At 44.1% G+C, this 18,886-nt stretch overlaps 1 protein-coding gene across 1 annotated transcript in view; it reads left to right on the forward strand.

The window, feature by feature from the left end:
* The window catches only part of DNAJC5B (DnaJ heat shock protein family (Hsp40) member C5 beta), a 77,770-nt gene that overhangs the window by 6,384 nt on the left and 52,500 nt on the right, over positions 1–18,886 (forward strand). The window contains exon 2 of the mRNA XM_003831373.5: positions 13,656–13,779. The gene's annotated coding sequence lies outside the window, so the exon portion shown is untranslated. The remainder of the gene's footprint in view (positions 1–13,655; positions 13,780–18,886) is intronic.

Consider the following 18,886-nt stretch of genomic DNA (forward strand, 5'->3'; position numbering starts at 1 on the left):
TTCTCAGAGCTGAAACTTTTGACAGTGAGGGTGGGGGTGGTCGAGAGCCCCTCAGACATTTGCTTTGGAGAAGACACTTCCAGTTGATATGGGGCCTGGATCTCATTCATTTGTTACAGTCTCCAGGGCAACTAGTAATTCAATAAACCTTGGTGAATAAACAACTGTGCCTATAAATACTGTTCCTGGTAGTCTTCCTGTTATGTTTTCTAAAAAATATTGGGCATTTTATCTTTTATTGCCCTTCATAGTGTAAATGTAATGGAGCCTGTCTTCCTCTCCAACTCAGATTTCAGTTGAAAGTCTTCATCAGGAGGCGAGTCTTCTGCCAGCCGGGTTATTTGATAGCCTTCGTAGTCTTCATGGTGCTCCTTGATGGCTATTTAATGTCTGGTAGCTCAGAGTCATGACCAGAAAATCAACTGTGTCCTTTGACACCTTCCTGGGCCAATGTCCATTTCCTACATCTTCTTTTCTCTTCAAACTCATGGCCTGTACAACAAAAGATTAAAATCCCCTGGAGACCTATGTCCTTTATTCCTACCTAGAACCTTAAAGGAACTAAACATACCATTTCTTCTGACTGCATCTTTTCTTATGAATCATTTCAAGGCATACTCATGTTGTCAGAAAGTAGTTCATCTCCAGAATCATGGGTCACGATGGACTTGCTGTGTCCTTCCCCTGCCACCACTGCCCCCTTCCTCTACTGGTAAGCCCACCTGCTAGAGTGGGGAGGTCTCCTTCTGTTCCTCCTCCACCTGCAGTATGTGCTTTTGTGGCATGTTCTTTTTTTTTTTCTTTTCTTTTTTCTGAGACAGTGTCTTGCTCTGTCGCCCAGGCTGGATTGCAGTGGCAAGATCTCAGCTCACTGCAACCTCTGCCTCCCAGGTTCAAGCGTTTCCTGTGCCTCAGCCTCCCGAGTAGCTGGGATTACAGGTGCCCACCACCATGCCCTGCTAATTTTTGTATTTTTCATAGAGATGGGGTTTCACCGTGTTGGCTAGGCTGGTCTTGAACTCCTGACCTCAAGTGATCTGCCTACCTCGTCCTCCCAAAGTGCTGAAATTACAGGCATGAATCTTTCCTTATTCACATCTTGAGGCTGCTCACAGTCCTCCCTTGTGTCTGGAATCTCGTAGTGATGGCTTTCTCCTGGGCTTATGCTCGTGAGAGCCCCTCACCACCTCTATAAGTTGCAGAAGCAATCATTGAGCACTTTCTTCAGCCACTTTAGCAGACAGTCAGGTTTGCATATCAGTGATTTCATCATAACTAGGGAATGGTAAAGTCATAGTACAATTAATATGATTCTTTAATTTTAAAGAACTATACAAATAGAAGGTAGTTATCAATATAAATTTAAAAATGTCTTTCCCAGAGTTTAAGGTAATGATATTGCCACAATTGATACACACATATGTTATTATAAATGCTCATTTTAGAAGATGAAATATACCATCTGAATGGCATACAAATAACAGGTGCTACTTAGGTCATTATTGGCATCTCCTCCTACCTCTTAAACAACATAATTTCGATCAGCTTTACATTTAGACATCATTTCTTGCTTAGTTTTGAGATAACAGAAATAGCAATCATTAAAAGCAAACTATTTTTTTAAAGCACCTACTGTGTTAGTCAGGGTTCTTCAGAGAAACAGCACCAGTAGGAGAGATGGATATATGTGTGTAATGTATGCATTTTGTATATACACATATATAAAATAAGGAGTTGGCCCATGTGGTTATGGAGGCTGACAAGTCCCAGGATCTGCACTCAGCATGCCTGAGACCCAGGAAGAGCCAATGTTTCAGTTTGAGTCTGGAGGCAGAAAAAAAACCAATGTCCCAGCTCAAAGCAGTGAGGCAGGAGGGTCAATCTTTTTTTTCCATTCAGGCCTTCAACTGATTCGATGATGGCCACTCACAGTGGGGGTGGGGTGGGGGGCAGCAACCTGCTTTACTCAGTCAACTGATTCAAATGATTCAAATGTTCATCTCACCCAAAACACCCATGCAGACACACCCAGAATCATGTTTGACCAAATATCTGGGCACCCTGCAGCCTAGTCAAGTTGACACATAAAATTAATCATTGCACCTACTATGTCATCAGTTGGCCTAGTAATTACCTCATTTAATTGCCACAGAGACCTCCCATATGGAAAGTAGTCTTATTCCCATTTACTCCACAGCTGTTTATTTAATAAATGTTTGCACATTTTGGAGATGAAAAACTGAGCCTCAGATAATTGAAGTAACTTGTCTAAAGCAGCACAGCTAGTAAATGGCAGGGCCAGGATTTCAACACAAGTCTAAAACACTCAGCTGGGTACTCTGAACCAGTATGGCCACTGCCTCCCAGCACTGGTGCTGTGCTCCCCACAGGCCCTGGGGCTTCCTCCTTAGGATGGAGGAGAGCTGAAGGCATTGGCCGCTGGCCAACACTCAGGGCAGCAGCGGGGCAGGCACACCTGAACATGTGGGACCTGAGTGCAGCTGGGAGCCTAGAGAAGGCTCCCCTTTTCTTTGCCTTTGAGACGACCACAGAGCATGAATAGTTGCTGGTATTTGTTGAAAGCTACGTGCTCGTGCTTTGTGTGGATATTATTATTTAATATTCACAACATTTCTGTTCTTCTCACCACCCCACTCTGCTTGGGAGGGAGACAGTGACAGTGCCCCCATGAGGCAGCCATGGGCAAGGACTAGGAGGCATCCTTTTAAACTGCTGTCCTCAGAGCCACCAAGAGTGCCCTAGGTTGCCTTAAATGGCCCCATGGGCCAGTCCAATCCTGTTCCATCTCTCCTCAAAATCTGCCCATCAAAACTGCTTAAAATGTGCATGAATCAATGATTCCACAGGTGCGTGCTGCCTGCTGATTCACCCACGAGCAGGCCCGGGCTTTCCCTTCTTTTTATTTGCTCCTCATCGCTTGATACATTGCTGTTCCTCATTTTCCATTTCCACTAGAGCTTGGCAAAAACATTGTCTAGTTCTAAACATAACTATGAGCCCCTAAATAAATCTTGTATAAAAGGAGCTCCTTTGTCCTCGACTCCCTGCAGCACTCTCTGTTTGCTCTACGGAGTCCCCTTCATCGTGACAACATAAGCAGTCCTCATGGCATTGCCCAGTTAGCTTCGCCCACAGCAAAACTCTCATTTTGCAGAGGAGGAATCGGAGACTCAGGAGAGCATGGGCCTTCCCCAAGTTCACACAGTTAGAAGCCAAGCCATCCGTATCCCAGTCCAGTGCTTCTGGTGTATCCCACAGACATCAGTTCTTATGGGGTGGGATGGGCAGGTCAAAAAGCAAGACATCTGGAGGTGGCCTTGCAGGAAGGCACGCAGGCTGGCCTGGGACCACACAGGAGGTCGGCACCTGTTTTGCATATTTGCCTCCATGTACAACCATGTGGGTGCAACACAAACAAAGGTACTGGAAGAGGAACTGGGATAGGGAAATACTTTTTACATTGGCAGAAGCAGATTCCCTCTGGTGTGCATGCATTGCTGGAAGGCCCGGGAAAGAGCTGAGATTCCTAATTGACTAGAATATGACTCACTTAGGACTCCCATTCCCAGAGGAAGTGGCTTTGGCTCGTATTATGTGTTTACAGAGAATCATCTCATCCATGTAAGCCCTCAGCACTGGATCTACCCAGCGGATTCTTCTCCATGACATCTTGGTGGGTCTCCAGACACGCATTTGGCTTCCATGGGATGATGTTTCCAGATCAGACCCCTGGTCTGCTCCCGAGCTGTGAACCAGATCACAGGAGCAGAGGGTGAACTGTCTTGTTTCAGCCTAGGACTCTGAGAATACTCTACCAGCCAAACACTTCCACAAGGAAACACAATTGGTGGTAACAACTCTCAGAGGAAAGGGAAATAAAACTGCTTCTTGCTTTCAAGATCATTCTGCTTTTTTTTTTTTTTGGTAGCATAAAGGGTAAATAAACTTTAGGTGCCTTGAGAGCAATTGAATCATAGTTGAGAAGGCAGCACACCCTAGAGGTGGATAGAGAATTTGGATGGTGTCCACAGATGTGGGAGCTCGTTCTGGATACGAAGGTCTCACTGGTAAAATCACTGCACCGCTTGACCTGGGATGCTCAGAATTGGGAGACCCATGTTCCTACCCTTGCTCCGTTAATAACTGTCTGATGTGTACATGAAACCCCTCTAAGCCTCAGTTTCTTGATTTATAAAGTGGGAATAATAACACTTTCCCTGCCTACCTGTCCCAGGTGTGTGGGTCAAATGACCCTATGTGAACACACTTTGTTAACAAGGGAGTATTCTCTCTATTGTTGTTTTGTGTGTGTGTGTGTGTGTGTGTGTGTGTGTGTGTGTGTGATGTAAGTGGGAATGTCTTTTGCTGGAAGTGAGATGGGAATGCTGAGGAGTGGTGGAGAATGGTAAAAGGTCTTACTGGGACACACAGAGGGTGCTGGGTAGGGTTGCAGCCCCCTAGCACTGGAGACCCTGGGTCTGCAGTGCCAGCATTCACCCCACCAGCAGATGGACATACAGTCCAATGTTGGCTGGGGTGGTGGATAGAGTTAGGAGTATTGACAAGGCAGCAGTTACAATGGTGATCTCAGAGATTTCACTGAACAGGGAAAGGGCTGAAGAAAGGGACCCAGCAGATAGGCTTGGGGAGCTCGGAGGTATCAGAGAAATGTAAGCATCACGTGCATGAGGGAGTTGTTGGCAAGGTGGCAGTGGTGGGCAGAGAGGCAAAGCTGGAGTTTCAGATTTGAGAGGTGGAGGGCATCCAAGATCTGACAAGGAAGGCGGTGCTGAAGGGCCCCAGACCAATCACAAGGTTGGAATGGAGAGAGTAGAAGCTGAGTGCCAGGGTCATCTCAAAGAATATGGTGGAGTTGTCACACCTGGGGAGATGGGAAATCTGTGAGTGGTCAGGACATCAGAGGTGGGGGCAGGTGTCTGGAAGGGCTGGGAGGAGAAGGCTGATGCTGCTTTAAGGTAATGGAGGCCCAGAAAACAGATCTGCCTGGACGCATGCTCAGATTTGAAATTGGATATGAATTACATACAAATTGGTCATTTTACACATAGATAACCAAAAGTTGTTGGGGCATCTTGTCCTCAATAATACAAAATATGCATTAAAAACTGTGCTAAATAACTCCTTTTAGCTATCGACATTTTTCATAAAATAGCCCCAAGGGCATGGTTAGTATCAATGAAAGAGCCACACATTGCTGAATTTTCAGGAGTTTTGCAAGCCAGGTGTTATGTTGATAGCTTGAAATAGGCCTGGAAGGGAAATCAGCAAACATTACAAACCAGGGCTTCCCTCCACTAATGCCCCCCACCATCCCTGGAAATCTAGTTATTAAATATTTCCCAGCACCACTGCCTAGGCATAAATAAAATCTCCAAATCTGCCCAACTTTACAATCCTGTTGTGGACTGAACGTGTTGCGCCTGTAAAAGAGACATGTCCTCATCTCCGGTGCCCGTGGATGTGGCCTTATTTCAAAGCAGGGTCTTTGGAGATGTCATTAAGATCTAAATTAAGATGAGGCCTTACTGGAGTAGGGTGGGCCCTTAATCCGATACGACTGGAGTCCTCCTTAGAAAAGGAGAAGAGATACAGAGAGATAGACACAGAATGGGGAAAACTATGTGAAGACGCAGACCCAGGGCAGAACAGCATGTGACATTGGAGGCACACCACAGTGACACACACCAGCGATTGCTGGCGGCACAAGAGGCCAAGAGAAAGACATGGAACCAACTCCCCTCGGAGCTCCAGAAACAACCAACCCTGCAGACACCTTGACTTCTGACTTCTGACTTCTGGCCTCCAGACCTGTAAGATAAGACATTCCTGTTGCTTTAAGCCATGCGGTTTGTGGTACCTCGTTACGGCAGCCTGGGGAATCTGACAACCCCGTCACAGCCTCATGTTTGGGCAGGAGGGCATGGAAGTTCTTCCACATGAACAGCAAAGGGAAGGTCGACTTTTACCTTTCCCTGTCTCTGCTCCTAGGGGACCTTCCCTCTTCCCGGCACCTCCAGCACATGTTTTCTTTACCATGATCTGGTCCTTCCCATTAGGTGCCAAGTATTGTGGGTCATGCTTCATGCTTTCCCTTCTAAATGGCAATCAGGGGTTGTAAACGCAGATGCCCCTGTGGGTCAGAGTTGTTCAGCGTGATGCAGGGAGAACTTTTTCAAATTGGAAAGTGCATTCTGTATTTAAATTAAACACCCCAATGAGCTGGCCAAGGAAAACCTGGCTGAGACCTGACATTTTGGGAACTCTCTGACGTGCTCTGAGAGGTGGAGGACATCTCTTAGCCTTGGCATTCCCCAGCAGCCCCCGGCAGCATTTATTCACTGCTGGTGAACTGGCTGATTGTCTCTGGCTGGTTCCTGGGTTTTTGTTGTCATTTGCTACCTGGATCTCTCAGGGGTCTTTTGTCTTGACCTAGCTGAACAGCGAATGGAGTGGAGATCTCAGAATTTCCACAGTTGCTCCAATGTTTCTCCCTTCAGACAGAAGCCTTACAAAAAAACCAGATTTTGTAGGTTATAAATCCCCCAACAGACAAGCTCTGGGATGCTATTGCAAAACTCTAGTTTCAGAAGAATGCACCGAGAGGGCGGCATCCTCTCCAGACATGACCTGCCCCACCCGGATATTTCCAGGAGTGTTTTTCTCGGCAGCTCTCGTCATCTTAGGTGGCTGGGGGACGGGCATCAGGCACATGGAAGATCAAGGTAGATTTGGGGTGAGAAATATTTTGACGTTGTAACTCCTGTTTACAGTTTCTTTCTTTATGAACACCAGAGGGCACCACAGTCATACTGAATGGTGGGTCGGCCTTGCTTTAGGACTGAAATCCTGGTACCCAAATTTTTTTTTCTTTTTAATTTAAGAACTAAGAAGTGCTGAATTGAATATGTATTCATTTGAATATTTTGCTCAGGCTTCTAAGAAAGTTGCAGAAGAGGCTTTTGGGGCCACTTGCTGGATGTTCACGCCCAGGGCCTGGGGCAGGGGGACCTGTGGGGCAACACTCCTTGCCTGCCCTCCCACCCAGTCCTGAGATTGTCCAGCTCTGGTCGGTTCTGCGGCAGGGCTGGAACTGTGTCCCAGGCCAGAGCTACCTCGTGCAGGGACCCAGCTCGTTGCTTCCTGGGCTCATCCTTTTAAACTGGCTCTGTGAGTTGTTCCACTTAGCATCTGGAGGTGAGGCCTGGCCCTGGGAGAATGGAGGATTCCCCAGGGAAGGTTGAGGGATTGCTGAGGTTGCACAGTTGTTGCCTCAACAGCAGTGGGGTTTCGGCAGCAGGGACCAGTTGACTGGTGTGTGTGTCTGGGGTCTTGAACAGTTTCCCACTGATGCCCTCTGGTAGCTTCCCACTGACAGCAGAGCATTCATGGTTCTGGAGAAATATAGAAAATTTTCTGTAGGCTCCTAAAAGGCTCTGGAAGGAGCAGGAGCAGAGCTACTGAGGGCATGAGAGGCTTCGTGGGTGCTGGGGGCTCTGTGAAGGGGTAGCTGGGCTGACCTCCAGGGAGACCTGAGGCCTGGGAGGAGAGACCACGTGGGAGAGGTGCCTTACCAGAGGTGGGCAGCAGAGGGAGATACTACCAGCACCATCTCCTGTCTAATCGTGAGTGTCCGGGTCCCAAGAGGATGTGTGTATGCTTGTGGAAGAATCTGTACCAGATGACACAACTCATTCAGACAGGGGCTTTTCCATTCTAACCTCTGGGACGGTCCACTCAGTGTCAGCCATACGGTTTTGGGAACCTTCCGATGACACTCAGCAGAGAGCAAGATTGTTCTTAGCAACAGCATGTTGTAAATAGCAAACGAGCACTCGCTCTGCAGGAAAGCAGACGGCTTTGCAGACCAGAAGTTCTACTAATGAGTTGATGGCAATTTAGTGAGCCTTGGCTGTTTGTATGAAAGAGAAAACTTCAACAAAATGAGGGGAGAACGTATATCTATAAAAGAGAGTATGAGGGCATGGCTGTGACCTCCACGAGCAAGTTGAAACGTTCCACCGAGAAGATCCACTGTGGATAATGGGAACTCGTGCAAGGCCATGATCTGCTTGGTGCAGTGGGCCCAGGAGGCAGGCAGAGGGACTGCCCTGCTTCCAAGACTGGTGACCGCTGCAGGGTCTACCTGGCCACGAGGGGATTCCCTTTGTCATTTACAATTCACTTGCTCCATTCAGTCTTTTTATTTAACTGGGATCAAAAAGGATATAATTGGTAGCAGATCATTTGGATTCCAGTTCCAGATGTGTGACCCTCATGAGTGATGTTCAGGCTTGGAAGAAGTCACATGATCACACCTAACAGGTTACCTTTCTTAAAATGGGCACCTATTAATAGTATCAAATAATGGATATGATATGACCTGTGAAAGCACTTAGGAATTGATCCACTGTGACATAAGTGGTGTCATTAATCTCAGGAGGGAATCTTTAGCATTTCTTTCTCTTTCAAATATGTGTCTGTTACTTGGGCTGAGTGAGGCTCCATTTGAAGGAGGCTTATTTAGAGTTAAGATAAAGATATATCTTCAGGCCTATGCTTTTACCATCACCAAACAAATAGGATTGGAAAGTATTTTGGGTTCTGGGTACTCATGGCTTTGTAGATTGCTTAGCCACATTCAGACAACAATTTGCAGAGCAGCTTCCATATTAGACCTTTTTATGAAAAAACACAAAATAAAATTCAGTTTAACTCAAGAAGTATCCAAAAACATTCAGTAAAAAGGACTACTTTTGTCCTGAGCAGGGAATACCATCCTTGTTTTTGTTTTCTACCTTTTTTAAAGCTAACGTTAGAGACATCTTGGGATAATGGGAACAGGGAATAACTACTGGCAAAATCAGGGATCAAGGTTCTGTTTATGTTTTGTCAAACAAATACATCTGTTTGACCTGAAGCCTCCTTGGTTTATTACAGCAATTGCTTACTGTAAGTAAGCAACAAGGTGTTTAAATTTCACACATGTGAAATACATATTATGTTGCCTAGCAGGGGCCAAGACTCAGTCAATATTTTTTTGTAGCACAGTTCTCAGATTCTGAGCTTTACTTAACCAAAAGTTTACTTAACCAAAGGAAGCAAGTTCTTAACCTTGACACTAGAACTGTGAGTTAGACTTTATTAGTGAACACACTTCTTGGTAGTTCCTTGTTTAAGTCCATTACCACAATGTTTCTCTTTAGCTTTAACACATGCATCATTTGGCACAGTCATAGACTGATAAGCAAGGGAATATAGCAGGCAGCAGTCCCCTGGAATTACAAGCTCCTGAAGCAAAGCTCCGTAATGGGTGACAGCTTGAGCTATGGAATCAACCAGCCTGATTTCAAAGCCAGAGTCCACTGTTCACTGGCTGGTTACCTTGGGCAATTCACTCAACCTCCTCAATCTTAAATTCCTCCTGTAGAAAATGAGTGCATAAAAACACCCACTTCATACTTTTTTTTTTTTTTTTTTTTTTTGAGATGGAGTTTCGCTCTTGTTGCCCAGGCTGGAGTGCAATGGTGCAACCTTGCCTCACTGCAACCTCTGCCTCCTGGGCTCAAGCGATTCTCCTGCCTCAGCCTCCTGAGTAGGTGGGATTATAGGTGCCCACCACCATGCCTGGCTCATTTTTTGTATTTTTAGTAGAGACGGGGTTTCATCATGTTGGCCAGGCTGGTCTCGAGCTCCCGACCTCAGGTGATCCACCAGCTTCAGCCTCCCAAAGTGCTGGGATTACAGGCATGAGCCACTGCGCCCAGCCCACTTTATACTTTTTAGGGCTTCAGTGAGATAATCTAGTCAGTGTTAGCTACTATCACTAACATCATCATCATCATCACTGCCTCTTAGTCTCCTAAAATACCCAGTATAGTGCCTTGCACTGTGATAAAGGGGGAACAATTCCCATTTGTTGTATAACTCATTCCATCCACTGATGCATTTTAAATTTGGAATGAAATCTATCAGGATTACAGATTCAAATTCTTAAAGCTCTTCCAATGTACTTTGTTCCCATTTTGGGGGGCAGGGAGAGAGTAACTTCTTAAAAATTTTCCAAACTTCAACCCTAGAAAATAATCTATGTATATAAACGTTCTTAGTATAATTCTTGGCACATCGTAGTAGACATTTCATAAAAGTTCTAAGAGATAAAAAGTAAAATGGGTTTATATTTTATGATGATTTTTAGGGGAGACATAGGCTTCAAGAAAGTGACTTGCGGCCACACACAGTGGCTCACACCTGTAATCTCAGCACTTTGGGAGGCCGAGGCAGGCGTATCATGAGGTCAGGAGATCGAGACCTTCCTGGCCAACATGGTGAAACCCCGTCTCTATTAAAATACAAAAAATTAGCCAGGAGTGGTGACACGTGCCTGTAGTCCCAGCTACTTGGGAGGCTGAGGCAGGGGAATCACCTGAACTCAGGAGGCGGAGGTTGCAGTGAGCCAAGATCGTGCCACTGCACTCCAGCTTGGCAACAGAGTGAGACTCCATTAAAAAAAAAAAAAGTGACTTGCCCAGTGTTTAAGAAATAAGAATGTTTTTGGATACTCATTCTTGAGTTAAACTGAATTTTATTTTGTGTTTTTTCACAAGGATGCCATTATCTTCAGTAAATGTTTTCTTGGGAAACTCAGGCAGTGGGAAATTCCTCTAGAGAGCTGCTGGTCGGCAGGTGTTTTCCACATTACTTGACTGGAGAGCTGCCGGCAGTCACATCTCTCTGACATGGGGTAAACAGCGGCTCTCGATCCAGGCAGCTCTTTAGAACCGCCCCATGAGCCTTAAAAAGTGCATAAGCCCAGCCCCACTGAGCCAGATTTTTGCTTTGGGATAGTCTGGGTGGGCCCTGGGCGTCAGAATTCTTAAAATCTTTCCAAGTGTTTCTAGAGAGAGTTATAAATAGTTCTCTCTGCTTAGCCTTTGATAATTCTATGTTTTATACATGTTTATAGATTTCAGCACACATTAAAATTCTCTCCCCTTTGTAACTTCTCTTTAAAAGGGACTTTTTTTTAACTTTGTAAAATGATAAAACATAATAGGAATTAACCAGTTTGTTCTTCTGAAGAAACATATAAGCACTTGATTTTACAGAAGAATTGCCAGAATTGTTCAGTAGCTACATCTTAGATACTGGAGTGGTAATGACGGCTTTTTCATTTTATACAATCAAAGCAACCACCTGTTTTTTCCCTTTCCCAAGTAAGTTAACACAATGAATCTTGATCAGATGATTTATCTCTTTGAAATTTACAAGTGATGGCTTGAGTTTCATATATTGCATACTAATAACATAAATGATGTAGAGAGGTACTAAAAATAATAATATTAGTAACAATAATGCCTTTGTTCATCATGTCCTTGCACATCACATGTTCGAAACAAGTGGTGTTTGAGCCTGCTGAGATATGAAATTTAAAAGAAAGACTATGTAACCCTAATGCTTATGTGTTAGATAGCTTGGGTTGAATATTCAAATAATTCATCTGGTACCTGCTGCAGATTCTGTGGTAGTGCACCAGTCATTTCTTAAAATAGCCCTAACCATATGTGGCAATTGAAAGAGGTGTATAAGGGGTCCCTAGGAGCCCCTAAGGGAATGGTGAAGACCTCACAAATAGAGAAAACAAGGGAAATTAGCAAGTAAAACCCGCCTCCCAATCATGGTTCTATCTTAAGTTTCCTGCCTCAGAGACAGGACTTTTTGGTTCAATCTTGGAAGATCTACTAAGTTCTTTTTTTCAAAACATAAATGATCCACTTGGCAATGCTTTTACAATACATTTAGTGCATTTTGAATCAAGGAATTGTTTAATGTGCTTACCATGAGTTATTTCCTTTTACAAACATCATTTGAAACTCACCATTTCTAGAAAGCCTCGCCTGGTTACGTGGAATATGATCCCATTGATCTCTGGCTGTATCTTTTGATATCAGAAGCCATATACTTATAAGCATGTAATGACGTCCTATGTATGACAGCACACATCAGAATGTCCCTTTAATTTCTCCGACTTAAGCACGTAGGACCTTTGAACATGCTCTTCCACCTGCTTGGAATATATCTGCTACTACCAGCAACTCCTTTATCTAGTTCTTTTCAGATCTCTGCCCAGTTGTTTTTGTTCAGGGAAGCTTTCTCTAATCTTCCTCTGTTCACTGATTTTACGTTCTTGCAGCATCTCTCCAAAGTCTCACTTTTCCACTTTTTTGAGTGACCATTTGATTGCTCACTGCCTGTCTTGGAAGGCTGTAACTCTTTGACTCACACACCCAGGGTCTGTGTTGACTTTTGTTTATCAGTATATTTCTAGAAGTTAGTCCAGTGTTTGAATTCAATAGGTGACTAATTGTTGAATGAATACTGCACTTTCTCTTTGAAACTCAGCTACAGTTCCACTTTGCTGAAGAGTTCTGCACTACTTAACTTTTTGAAACTAATGTTCTATGTAATACTTTAAAATAAAGATTAATGGTTAAGGAGAGTGATTAATTGTTCAAAAAGAATGACTTTTACTAAAAGTATTTATTATTAGACTAAATTTGAAACATAAACTAAAACATACATTTTTAAAAAGCTACCCATAAGCTCACCATATTTACATAGCAACTATTTTTATTTCATCAAAGGACACTGTCCTTAAGCTGAAGTCATGCTGGAACTTGGGTATTTCCTTCTAAATTTGTTTGTGTCTCCTTCTTCTTCTTCTTCTTCTTCTTCTTCTTCTTCTTCTTCTTCTTCTTCTTCTTCTCCTTCTCCTTCTCCTCCTTCTTCTTCTTCCTCCTACTCCTCCTTCTCCCTCTTCCCTCCCCTCTCCCCCTCCCCCTCCTCCCACCCCTCTTCTTCGTCTTCTTCTTCTTCCTCTTCTGTGATGATGGGCAGCTTCATAAACTCTGGCTGGAAATCCGAAGGTATCTAAAAAACCAATGCCCTCTAGAGGTGAGAGTGCTCTGAATCATTCACACAAAATTGCCTGAAGCTGGGCTACCTGTCTTGGTAAACAGCACACTTAAACTACTCCTTCAGCCTCCAGGACCCCACTGTGCCAAATTCAGGAATAACACCTGTCTCATGTAAAACTTTTTTAGTCTGTAGGATCTTACTCTAAATCATAGGAATTGTTGTCTCACGAGACTTTTTAATGTCTGTGAGAGTATGGACATTAGCAAGAGATGCCTTAACTCTTAAAACCACCTCAGTCAGTACTGTGACTCAATGCCTCTTAACTAGGCGAGGGTTAAATATGCAGATTTGAAAATATTGAGTTAATAAATAGTGAGCAGTTAAAGTTTCCCCCTTATTAATGTTGCATGTTCTTTCCAGTAATTTTAAATCAACTGATCATTACTAGCCTTAGATCAAAAAGGAAATGAAGTTTGAAGGAACCCACTTCACATGTAAGGAGATGAGCTTATTTCCTTAATGGAGAGTCCTGGTGGAGACGCTGGAGGCAGTTCCTCAGTGCTGTTTGGTTGAACCAAGCACCAGTCGACAAAGGATCAAAAGTGGGCTGCAGCATATATTTTGGTATCAGTGGATGCCTTGTAATTGCAAGCTTTACGGTCATGCATGTTTCATTCTCTCTTTGTTGTGTTTTCCAGAGGGATAACCAATTGGCTGGCAAAGTAACAAATGAAAAGTAACCTGACTCTATTGACCTGCTTAACCCTGCATGGGGGGGAAGGATGGAAAGGAGCAGCTGTTTGCTTTGAAACAGTGGAACAGGTATGGAACAGCAGCTTTTGCTCTTGCCTTCTTTTATTTCTTTGCACATCTATTTCCAGACCAGTTGAAAACAGCAAGTTGTTCCTGTTTGCGGACACAGAATCGGGGTTCCGGGTTCCAGGAACAGGTACTGTGGTTTACTAGTAACATTCTGACTTGCCCCATCTTCAGGTTGCCATTTATATAAGGATTAGTGCAATGAAAAGAACCTTTTTTTTTTTTTTTCTTTGAGATGGGGTCTCACTCTGTCACCCAGGCTGGAGTACAGTGGCGCCATCTCGGATCACTGCAACCTCTGCCTCCCAGGTTCAAGTGATTCTCCTGCCTCAGCCTCCTGAGTTGCTGGGATTACAGGCACCCGCTACCACAGCTAATTTTTGTATTTTTAGTAGAGACAGGGTTTCATCATGTTGGCCAGGCTGGTGTGGAACTCCTGACCTCAGGTGATCTACCCGCATTGGCCTCCCAAAGAGCTAGGATTACAGGTGTGAGCCCGGCCAAGAGCATTGTTTTCAAATAGCAAATAAGTAATCCTGCTAGGGAGAATTATTACTTTTAAACATAGGATTTGCATTTTGGAAGTGCATTTAGCTTTAAGATACATTATTTGGGCTTATGGGAATTTTGCTCCACTAAACAAATTTCTATGAAGGAATCATAGAAGTAATGACAAAACGGCAAAGCTTGTTGATTTCCCCAGTGAATGCCATGGAAAGTGTGTTTGCTGTGTTTAATGATCTAATCTCCTCTGCCCACATTCATTTTCTCAGTTGTGAAGGGACCCTGCCAAGAAAGGCATGGTTTGACTTTTTCTATTTTTTCAAACTTCACATAATAGATATAGGTGAAGCTTCTTTTGCTTCGAAATGAAGATTTCATTTCAACATGAAAGATTTAGAACCACACCCTTAGGACCCCTGGAATTAGAATCTTTAAAATTTTTGTTAATTTTGAGTCAGTGCCTATTGTCATTGGGGGGTTGTACCTTCTTTCAGTTACATCCATTATCAAGAGGCACCTGAGCAGTACCTGGTTTGGTAGTCACTCTATAGAGGTCAATGCTTTTTGTAATATTAATGGCTTTGTCGTGCAGCTAGAAAGTAATTTTAAGTTCAGAAGATTAAGTATCATGTACTAGATGTTCAAAATTAAATCACTTAATGACTTTTCTCGACAAGATTTTTCTCCCCATTGGATGCCTGATAGATGAGGGACTATGAATAAATAATAAAGACTTGAAATTTGCATAGGAATATTATAATTCGAAAGGTTACAGAAAAAAAGAGTTTTAAAAGTTGTATTTTATATAAGGAATTTAAAAAGGTTATGGGCCCACTATTTAAGGTTACTTAAGGAAGAGATTTTATGTTATTATGTTCTCAGGACATAACATCTTTACAGTCATTAAAGGTTTCAATGTATTACTCTATTGAATCTGAAACTAAATATCATAGAAATCAATAATATATGAAGAATCTGGTTTCTAGCTTAACAAGGAGGCAGAAAAAGTAGTGTGTTGTTGCTGCTTGAGGCACAAAGCAGCTTTCTGGTCTTTTGGTTCCTTCATGTTTCAGTGTGTAGAGTCAGCCAACTACTTCCCACATTGACCAACTATCTTTTGCTTGCATTTTAACATGATGCAAATGGACTTTTTTAAAAAGTTTCTTCATTAAAAGATGTTGTCTGTCTGAAAGGAAATATTTGGGAATAGGGCAAAAGAAGATGAAACAGACAATAAACACTCTATACTACCCATTCTGAATATTGATCAATGCATATTATAAAACAAGTTGGCTACTGGAATTTCATTTAGTGGGAATAGATAATTGTGTGATTCAATTTTTAAATGAAGTGATGATTGGAAAAAACATTATAAACCAAAGAATTAGCTAGCTACTGTGTCTTCCCGGGTGTGAGTTTTTACGTGTGAAACTCTTTGAGAAATGGAATCTGCCCTTTTTTTCATACTAGAAAAGGGAGAGTAGAGAAGCAAAGGCCTGGGGCAGGGAAAGACAGGCTCCAGGCTGTTTCCAGGACTGTACTCTGGAAGGGGCTGGGAGCAGCCCCCGCCTGAGCCCATTTCTCTTTTTCCACACCTGGGATAATTTTGAAGGAGGCAGCCTTGGAGAAAACCATCCTCAAAGGGCACCAGAGGGCTCTGCAGGCTCCCCAGGGCTGCTTTCCTCACACAGGAAAAGATACTGGACAGGATTCAGGCACCCTCAACTCCAGAAACCTCGGAGTCTTCCTTTGTGAAAAGCATGAATGCTAACGTTAGGCTGCTTTGCTCACAGACATTGGTGTACCCAGTAAAAGTGCTGCCCAACGCCAAACCTAACATGCCCCCTTCCTGTCACCACCCAGTCAGCAGGGAAAATAAGAACCAGGAGTTTGGGAATGGAGAGGAGAGAGTGGTTTTTCATAGGTGGTAGGAGCACGTTTAACAAGACTAGAAATGCTCAGGGCTATGGCTCATGTGGTTCCTGTAGCCCTGAGCCACAGGGCTTCCTGGAGATCCTCAGGAGGTTTTGACCCAGAGGCCAGGAATCTTCTTTCCTGTGTGGCTTACAAACTGGGCTCCCTGCAGAAGTTCTGAAATTCTTGCATAACCCACACATTCCTCTACTTCCAGGTAACTCTACTTTCCTAACTAACTCCTTCAGGAGCTCCCTCTTAGTCCACGTGCAGGTTCAGTGGCTGCGCAGAGGGAAAACACTTGCCACCATAGCCCTTAGATCCCACTGTGCCTTCCTGTGGCCCCTCACCCTGGACAGAGCTGCAGGGCCCCTCACGCCCTGTAGCTGGACACAGTGCAAGGCTGCTTCAGTTCAGTGTCACCACTACTCAGAGTTCTTGTGAGGATTAGATGAGATACTAGTTGGGGGAAATTGTAAATTGTAAAGTATCTTAGAAATGTCAAGTGTTATTCAATATGACACTCCAGTAAGAACATGGGCTTTAGAACCAGATAGCTCTAAATTCAAAACTTGCCTGTGTGAACCTGGGCAAGTTGCTTTACTTCAGGGAGACTCACTTCTCTCATCCATAAAATGAGATTGCCAAACAGAGAGGTATATGCCCGCTGCCCCTCGGGGGCTATAGGCTGCTTGTCTTCTAAAGACTTCATATGACAGTATTCATCACCATATCATGAACTTACCGTGGTCAAAACAGTGAAAGGCTGTCCAGTTCTCAGCCTTGGAAGCTCAACCAGCTGAGATGGCGGCAGCCAGAGAGCAGGGCCTTGCTGAAGGCCACACTCCCTGCATCCATGTTCTCCAGATGGTGCACAAACTTTGAATGTCTATTATTTTATGAAGGGAAATAGCTATCCTTGGATGAAGACCACTTGTGTCAACATGACCCATTCATGCCCTCCTTGTGGGTGGATCTCAGGGCAAGACAAATCATCAACAGATTCCAATTTATTCATTTACCAGGAGACAGAATTGTCCCTGAGACCAGTGAAAAGAACTGAATCCATGTGACCAGTGCATTCTCTTCCTTGAGGAAGACTTATGTAGGACGCCAGATAATAACCAAAAGGAGACTTGACAGCATGGAGTTAGATTAGTCGAATTTTAACAATGAGGGCCAAAATTGCTGGATGGGCTTCTCTCAAGAGCAACCGTTTGGCCAATGGGGCCTGAGTCCTTTTCCTCCTTCCTTGCAATAGTGCTTGGATGGCCCAGCCAGCATTGGCCTCCGCATTTGTTTTTCTCTGCCTGCCCATGTCTGCTCATCCTCCTGAATAACCGACACAAGAAGAACCTGACACTGTCAGTTACGATTATGCAGTTAATCAGGTTCTATCAGGTCTTGCAGGCCCAGGAGCCATTTATCTCTTTAAGATGATTTTATAAGATAGCTTCTTCCTGATCCAGCATGCACTGATCTCCCATTTTAACTCTCAGAAAACCGTTTTATTTATCTTACTCCTAAGCTTTTGGGGGTCCCTCTCTGATGTCCCTAAGTACCGATAACAGGATTAAATGATACAATATACGAAAGTTGTCATTCTGGTGCATAGGAGGGGCTCAGTAAAGCCTAATTCCCTGTTCTCCTTCCGTTTCATGCAATATGACAGCTCTTAAGACTTTTATGGAACATAGCCCTGTGCTATGTCATTTGTATTTCAAAGATTAATATACAATAGGATTCCAGCCCCTGAGGAGCTCAGAGTATGGTGGTGCAGGGACATTTAAGTGAATAATGTTTTGTTGAGCATAAAAACCCTGTTGTTGCCAGGCCCACTGGCTGTGGGAGTAAATGTAGCCTTCCTGGTATTCATGTATTCATTTTGCTATGCTGCTAGACCTCACCTGTACAAATACAGGGCCCCACCTCCTGCAGAATCCTCCCAAAGGTGTGCCAGTGCTCAGGGAGAGTTGCAGAGAAGAGCTTTAGTGTCCACCCTTTATCACCATTATCTCCATTAGCATTAGTCCACACCATGCCCATTTTTAAATTTGAATCAAGGATGTTTTCTTAACCCCAGCTAAAGTATATGCAAAGCAACCTGAAGGCCCCCCACACGCCACCACCCAGCTGCTCACCCTCACTCTTCCTGCCCCTTGCTGGTACCCTTTCCTACACTGATTCTGGAGCTTCCAAACACCCCAAATATTTCTGAGTATCCCTAGGGGGTATTGCAAATGTTTTCTGAAATGACTCTGGGCCTTCTGCCACCAGCCCTTCTCCTATCAGGCCTGGGGTCGGGGGAAAGGGCAGGCAGCAGTGTCAGCTTTCTGCCATGTTCTCTGTCGCTACTTTCTTCGTAGGAAAATGTTGGCCCAGCCTGGCCTGGGTGCTGCCTCTCCCTATGAAACAGTTTCAAAGTTGCAGATCTTTGTTCCCTTTAGTCTTTACAGAGGGCTTATGCAAACATTTCTTCAGTCTCTAAGTTCTCCCCCAGAGGAACTCAAAAACACATTCTTGGGTAGGGCAGGGGACCAGTGGGCATCATCTGGTCTAAACTCCCCTCATCTTCTCTCTGAGCTAGATCCCAATCAAAATTACCTCCCTCGTCTTTCAGTCCCCAAACCCAGAAGTCCTAATTCATGTTGATATATGCAAATAGATGACCAAGAAAGTCACTGGCCACCAA

This window comes from Pan paniscus, chromosome 7, assembly GCF_029289425.2.
Source record: "Pan paniscus chromosome 7, NHGRI_mPanPan1-v2.0_pri, whole genome shotgun sequence".
In the NCBI taxonomy this organism is placed as follows: domain Eukaryota; kingdom Metazoa; phylum Chordata; class Mammalia; order Primates; family Hominidae; genus Pan; species Pan paniscus.